Source organism: Vicia villosa, linkage group LG1, assembly GCF_029867415.1.
Source record: "Vicia villosa cultivar HV-30 ecotype Madison, WI linkage group LG1, Vvil1.0, whole genome shotgun sequence".
Taxonomy (NCBI): domain Eukaryota; kingdom Viridiplantae; phylum Streptophyta; class Magnoliopsida; order Fabales; family Fabaceae; genus Vicia; species Vicia villosa.
Genome location: NC_081180.1, coordinates 97,283,646 through 97,292,017, shown reverse-complemented (window position 1 = coordinate 97,292,017; position 8,372 = coordinate 97,283,646). Strand labels below are relative to the sequence as shown.

General features: G+C 29.7%; 1 pseudogene; it reads right to left on the bottom strand.

The window, feature by feature from the left end:
* Nucleotides 1–6,806: 6,806 nt before the first annotated feature.
* On the bottom strand, nt 6,807–7,773 carry LOC131649867 (pto-interacting protein 1-like; annotated as a pseudogene).
* Between the last annotated feature and the right edge of the window lie 599 nt (nt 7,774–8,372).

Genomic DNA, 8,372 nt, shown 5'->3' with positions numbered 1-8,372 from the left:
GTGAAATCTTATTCTTCCTTTTTTTCAATAAAATATAATAAATATATTATTTAAAAGAATTAATGATGAGAATTAGGGGTGTTCAAAACCAAACCAACCCAATAGAAAACCGCAAACCAAACCGAAACCGCAAAAAACCGCATTCGGTTTGAATTAGTTTGGGTCATATTTTAACAAAACCGCACGGTTCTGTTCGGTTTGCGGTTTATATTTTGTAAACCGAATCAAACCGAATTAAACCGTATTATGTTACAACCTAACTTTTACTTAACTCACATCCAACTCAGACTTAAATCTATTATACTTTAGCCTTATGATTACGAACAATTTTCTCATCCTTACACATATATTTCAGTCCCAATCTTCTCGAATCTCTATCGCACCTTCTTTGCCACATACATCTTCCATCTTCTTCTATAATCTCTACTCTCTTATATTCTTTCTTTTTCACCGTCTCATTTTTATGTAAATATTCCGTATTTCAGTTTCGTTTTTATCGCACATCTTCTTCTCTAATCTCTCAATTTTTCTTTTTCTTTTTCACCTTCACTAATCTCTCGTCTCTTCTATTTTTTTTTGTTTCATTATAATGATTTTTATATTGTTTTATGCTATTATTTTATGTTTAATATTCCACTTTTGTCTAATTTAATTTTTACATATTAAATAGAAAATTGTTATCAAAATATGATGAATTTTATTGTTATTTGATAGTGTGTGAATGTCTAAATACAAAATTATATTGTTATCTATATGTGTATGTATGGCTTAATAAAATATTTGTAAAAAACCAAACCAATCGAACCGAACCAAACCGCATTAGTTTGATTTGGTTTGATTCGGATTTTTTTTAAAAGCAAACCGAACCAAACCAAACCGCACGATTTTTTCTCTTGCGGTTCGGATGATTTTTTTCGTCAAAACTGCCCAAACCACACCACGAACACCCCTAATGAGAATGTACTCTTTATTTTCAGTGGAATTCTTATGAGATAAAATTTCTATCCCAATTTTAAACTCTTCGGTGAAGTTCATGTACCCATTTTTTCAATTAAATATAATAAAAATATTTTGTAAAAGAATTAATGATGAGGATGTACACTTTATATATAATATCGTTATAAATATATAATAGTAGATATTTTGGCCTTTTTTTAAATATAAAAAAAATAATAAATTTGTGACTTTCATGAAAAAAATTGTTTATTCACCTATCATAATTGTTTCATGTTTTTTTATAAAAATAAATATCTATATCAATTTTTATAATAAATGCTAACATTTTTTTATGTCAATTTAATTTTTTATTGTATCATGTCATAACAACATATATCATTTTTCATCAGATATATGATATTTTTGTTTAAAAAAATTATAAAAGAAATCATAATTGATTGAATCAATTTTTACAAAAGCATATTGATCTTGTCTAAAATATTAACGTTCTAAATCAAAAAAAAAATTGAAAATTAAAATAAAATTGAATTAATTTATTTAACATCCTATTAATAAGTATTTATATGAATTACATATAAAATAAACTTAAAAAATGATGGTAATGTAACAATATTTCAATTAAGTAGCCACTTATCAGTGTGTTTGCAAAGGTTGCAGAATATCGTTATAAATAATAAACATAATATTATATTAATAATAATAATAATAATAATAAGTACCCCATAATCTATTTCATACAAAATTAAAAGTTCAATAAATTTAATAGATATTTTTCTGATATAAATTAAATTTTGTTTATACTTTTTTTTTTTATAGAGGGGAAGAGTTGACATTATACTTTTCGCATGAGATTAAATGGTTATAAAAAATTAAAGTTATTTTTTAAAAAAATAAAAGAGGGAAAAAGAAAAAATAATTATCTTATTAATTCAAAACAAATTTAATAAAATAAAATATAATTATACTAAATAAATGTGAATAATACAGTGGTTTCAAATTCCATTTATTTATCCTTTCATTGGTTGTAAATGTAAATAGAATTATCTTGCTACTGAGGGATCAAATTACACCAACAAACTACACTAAGTGTTACACTCTTTTATAATCATTGATTGTACTTAAATCTAACGGCTATTATATGATCTCTTTTTGACTCATTATTCACATGATTCTTTCTAAAGATAGTTTTCTCTATTTTCTGTAATAATTACCAATATGATTTTTTAAATATTTAATAAATAAAAATATTAGAATTCTTAAATATTTCTACAAAAATTATTGATTATTAATAAAAACTAATTTTTTTCTTATTTCTAAAATAATCTTAACTTTTGTATTTTATTTATATTAACTTTTATTATATTCAACTAAAGTAAATAATAAATTATGATTTTAAATATTTCTTAAAAAATCATAATTTTTAATAAATTTTAAAATATTATTCTTAATTTTAAACTAACTTATCTTTTATTTAATTTCTTTAATGTTTTTAATACAATTTTGTACATTTTATAATGTACATTTTCTATAGTAAGTGATAATTTTTTCGATTACAACATAATTATTATGTACATTTTATTCACCATTTTATTTTTTATTTAATATTTTTTAATACAATTTTGTAATTTATTTTAAAAATTATAAATTTCATTGTGTATTTTAAGTGGGTAAAAAAATTAATTTTTTTTTAAAATCGATAAGAATTTAAAAAAAAAACGTGCATTTTAATATTTAATAATATCTTAAAAAAAACAAAATTTATCCATGTTTTTCTTTAAATAAAAAGTAAAATTATATATAAATGCATTTAATACTTTTTAAACAATAGTATGCAATATTATAAAATAATTTAAATAATATTTTTTTAAGTGGATAAAACTAAAAAAAAAATATTAATATTTTCTAAATAAAACAAAAAATTTATTCACTTTAACCACACTATAGAATCTATAAAGTTTTAAATAGATCACAAAATTGTATTAAAAATATTAAAGAAACGCATTTAAAATTAAAAAAAGCTGTTTTTATTAAAAATTATGATTTTTAAGAAATATTTAGAATCATAATTCATTATTTTCTTTAGTTGAATATAATAAAAGTTTTTTTGAATCAAGTAAATATTATTAATTCAAAAAACAGATTACAAGCAAATGGTGATCAAAGTGATCCAACCAACCAAAAGACAAGAAATATATAGCATTAACTTTGCAAGGTGGCTTCTACATTTACGATGCTGCCACCCCCTATACACAATGCAATCTTTAATTCTATCCTCTATACCAATTGTAGTATCTATATTCTCAAAACAAATCCTATTTCTCATAGACCATATACTGTACATAGTCTCCGCAAGCGCAATCTTTAAAAGGGCTATTCTCCATCTTTTTTCCTGGTGTGATCAATACACCAAACCATTTCATCCTCCCACTTTAGAGGCTCATGTCGTATTTCCAACCACTCAAGTATATTTCTCCATATATTCCTAGTCACACTGCATTTAAAGAATATATGATCAATGTCTTCATCACTCTGCTTGCATAGACAACATCTCTTATCTTGTTCCTGTAACAAATTCAATCTAGCTAGCCGGATTTTTGTTGGCAAACGTTTATGGCAAGCCAACCATAAACAGCACACAGCACGGGGACGAGCTTTATTGTTCCTGATAATGTTTATCCAGCCTATTCTACTACCATCATCAATCAAGGCTTTGTAAAACATACTCAGATTGAATTTCTGACTCTGGAGTGCTTTATCCAAAGAATGTTGCAGTGTAGGTATCATCACACGTTGGCTCAGAATGCACTTTGCTATCCAACTATTATGGCTTTTCACCTCATAATTCATGACATCTGTTTTGTTGAAATAGTAACTATGCATCCATTTACTCCAGAGATTCTCAGCAAGTTGACACAAATTCCATAGACATTTAAGCATAAGGACACTGTTAGAACAAGATTTGTTCTGATCAATATTCTTAGTTTTGATGATAACAAGGATATGAATTTTGTGTGAGATAATGTGGTACTCTAATACATTGCAATTTCCCTTTCAGGAAATATATAAAGAGTATGCACAAATCAGCGCTCAGAAGCTTTGTCTCAGAAGGTTCAGCATGCAACATCAGAACATGGTCTGGCAAGACATCAGAAGATGGTCAAGGCAGAATCAGAACATGGGTCTATGGAAGCATCAGAAGAACTTGAGATCAGAAGCAGAAGCACTGAAGTTCTCATGGTATCACGCTCATAAGCACTTCAAGGTCAGAAGACAAGAAGATGCTATGCACCAAGCTGTTTGACTCTGATGATATTCAAATGTTGTATACACAAACATCAGATCAGAAGAAAGTACAGGTGGCAGGCTACGCTGACTGACAAAAGGAACGTTGGAAGCTATTAAAGGCAACGTCAGTAGACACAACGTGAACAAGGCTCGAGGTAGTTGACAAAAGCGTGAAACATTAAATGCAATGCTGTATGGAATACGCAAAGCATTAAATGCTCCTAACGGTCATCTTCTCAAGTGCCTATAAATATGAAGTTCTGATGAGAAGCAAGAGTGACGATTCGCTAACAATTAACTTGCTGAAACGCTGTTCAAACTCAAAGCTCAGAAACTTCATCTTCATCAAAGCTCACTACATTGCTGTTGTAATATATTAGTGAGATTAAGCTAAAACGTTAAGAGAAATATCACTGTTGTGATTATAGCTTTTCAGAAGCATTGTAAAACTCTTATTTGATTACATTAATTTGTAAGTAACTAGAGTGATCAAGTGTTGATCAGGATACTCTAGGAAGTCTTAGCTTGTGTCTAAGCAGTTGTAATTAGAGTGATCACGTGGTGGTCAGGATACTCTAAGAAAGTCTTAGCTTGTGTCTAAGCATTTGTTCCTGGAGTGATCAGGTTGTGATCAGGATACTCTAGAAGACTTAGTCGCGGACTAAGTGGAAAACCATTGTAATCTGTTGCGATTAGTGGATTAAATCCTCAGGTGAGGTAAATCACTCCGTGGGGGTGGACTGGAGTAGTTTAGTTAACAACGAACCAGGATAAAAATAACTGTGCAAATTGTTTTTATCGTTCAAGTTTTTAGACTACACTTATTCAAACCCCCCATTTCTAAGTGTTTTTCTATCCTTCAGACACGATTCCATACCTGAAGATTGAGGAAAATATATAATAAAATTTAATATAAAGAAAATACAAAAACGTGAGATTATTTTAAATATAAAAAGAAATTATTTTTTATTATAAATCAATAATTTTTCAAAAGTATTTAAGAATTCATATTTTTTGGTTTATTTAATATTTAAAAAATCATATTTTTATTTGTTACCAAAAATAGAGGAAACTATCTTTAGAAAGAATCATGTAAATGATGAGTCTAAAAGAGGTTATTTAATTACCGTTAGATTAAAGTACAATCAATGATTATAAAATAGTGTAATACTTACACTACTAGAAAAACATAAATTAGCCTCGGCCATAATCGACGCTAAATGGGTCAAAAACCGACGCTACAAGCTGTTTAATGTCGGATTAGCGTCGGAGTCGGGGGCACGTTAAATGTTTCGAAGTTAACATTTTAGCGTCAGCTGAATGGCCGTGTCTAAGGTAACGTCGGCTTAACCGAGGCTACACCGAGGCTACACTACAGCCCACGTTAAAGAAAGAAAAGTTCAAAAAGCCAACCAAAACATTAGCGTCGGCTGAACCGAGGCTAAAGTCAACTGTTCAAAAGTCAAAAAAACATTAGCGTCGGCTGAACCGAGGCTAAAGTCAACTGTTCAAAAGTCCAAAAAAACTTGTAGCTTCGGCTTAACCGAGGCTAAAGTCAAATTTACAAAAGTCAACAAAACCTGTAGCTTCGGCTAGACCGACGCTAGAGCCAAATTTGTAAGTCTCAATAAAAATGTGTAGCCTCGGCTTGACCGACGCTAAAGTCAATTTTTAAAAGTCAAATTTTATGCAGTCATCAAACCCTCACGCCCCAGACTAGTCTAGACTTAGAAACACATTGTCTTATCGCATCCAGCAAAAATCTAATTCTAGTAATCATATCATAATTGAGAAACAATAAAAGCACAGTATTATGCATACGTTTAGCTGGAACTAATTGCCATGGAGGAATAGATGAAACAAGTTCCATTTGCTTGTGCAAACATCTCTGCCAAAAGGGATCAAAGGTTGTAAAAGCATGTCCCTTCTCATCATATACAAATAACTTATATGGATAAGGCAGACCTACAAATGTTAGTCAATTGATGTATGAAATTATACCGCGCTGATTGATATGAGAAGAGTAGCAAGAATAAAGCTTTGGTATGCTGAAGTTGACAACAAATCTTTCTTATAAATATGTATCAGTATAGAAAGCAAATGAAAGCATAACAATAAGAAAGAGCATGGAGAGAATAAGAGCATGTATAGAAAGTTATCGTGTCTTTAATGTTACTAACATTGGTGACATCATTAATTGGCGAATTGAAACATGTTAGTGCTTTCGGGTTCCATAGCCGATGAACTGGTATCATCACAATCTTTAGCAACCAACGAAAATTTATGCCTTACAAACTCAATAGCAGAAGAACAAGAACTGATTGCAGACCCGTGTCTTTCTGCAGTAAAAACTCCCTTTCTCCTTTTGCTGTTTTAGATTTACGAATCAATCTCCCAAACAAACCATTGAAAAAAATCTCATGGAAGCTTTTTTCTTTTGCCACCTAGAAGAGAAAAAACAATAAAGAATCAAATTAACCTTCAGAACAAATCAAAATAATGTGCTCTATACTATTTCAATTCAAACCTTCAATTACTTATTCTCGTACCTATTCAGCATCCAAGTCAGCCTCAATGTTATCAGTTGACTGCCACCATCATGAACTGACATTCATAGCAACATGTTTCTGCCTTTTCATGAAGATATTCAAGTCCTCTGGCTGCTCCAACAGCGATTTTAACTCTTTGAGCCCATGATAGAACTTGACCAGGTTCTGCACCCTTTACACCTTTGTGTCCTATATCAAAAATCATTATAAAATTATATAACATACTCATGTGAAATGAAGATTGGTAAGGTGTTAGGAGTAACTAACCATGTAGAATGTCATGAAAGGATCCATTTGGAGCATACTCGTAAGCAAGGGCACGGAAAGGGCAGTCAACACAGTAAGTAAGAAGCTCGACAATGGAAGGAACGACTTCGTACCAAAACTATATGTGACAGACTTCAATTCATCTACTGTAATGGAAGGAACAGAAATCGGTTGGAGATTTATAGGCTGAGGAATGGTTACTGTCGTGTGTCTTCCATGATAACTAGAGTTCCCTGCATTGTACGAAAGCAGAATTAAAACGAAAACAAGAAATTCTTTATACTTGTTTGTACCGTGAAGGAAAATAACTGTAGGTCTTTTTATCTGTTTATCACTTTCCTTCAAACTCAAAATCAACAGAGGCAACTTTCCTTGTTCTCCTTTCTACAAAATCAAGGATCATTTCAATCAATTATTCTCTAGACCTAAAATTCAATTATGAATAACAAAAGAATCATTTGAAATTCAAATCCCAAATAAATCGAATACTTACTTCTGTATTTAAATACAGATTCTCCTCCTTGAGCAAGATTTCATAATCTCCTTCTCAATGTCTTTCTTTGGACAAGATTTCATAATCTCTTGTTATAAAATTGTTAGTAGATTGAATTTGAACAAGCAGATGAAGAAGATAATCGAATGAGTGTTGAAACTTTAATTTAACCTCATCGATTATCGATGAAGGAGAGTTATTCTGATACCAAGCATTCGCCATGGGTTTTACCATTTCAACGGTTAACGAAACTGAAAATAATTAACAAACGAATTTCATTTCTAAAAGAGAAAGAAACAAAGAAACAAACGAATTAGGGTCTGTTTGATTCAAATGAGAGGGAGGGGAGGGAAAGAATTTTAATGGAGGGGAGGGAAGTGGAGGGGAGGGAAGGGGAGGGGAGGTGAGGGGATTTTTTTAATCAGATAGGTGTTTGGTTCAAACGAGGGGAGGGGAAGAGAGGAATTATAACTAAAAATATGTTTGGTTCAAGAGGGGAGGGGAGGGGTTTTATTAATAATTTATATTTTTATCCTTATTATCTTATACAAGTGATACAATATGATATTCGAATGTGAAAAATTTATACATATTTTTTTGTTAGTAAAATTTATAATATTGAGTGACTAAAAAGTTATAATTTACTACATAATGTTAAAAAATTGAGTTCACTTAATTCGAATAAAATGTTCAAAAACAAATTAAACTATATGTTGATAACAACTTTTAAATCGTAATGAATTATTTAACACATCAAATACATAAAATAATTTATTATTAAATATACATGATTTAAATGTTTTAATAAAATAAATAAAAAA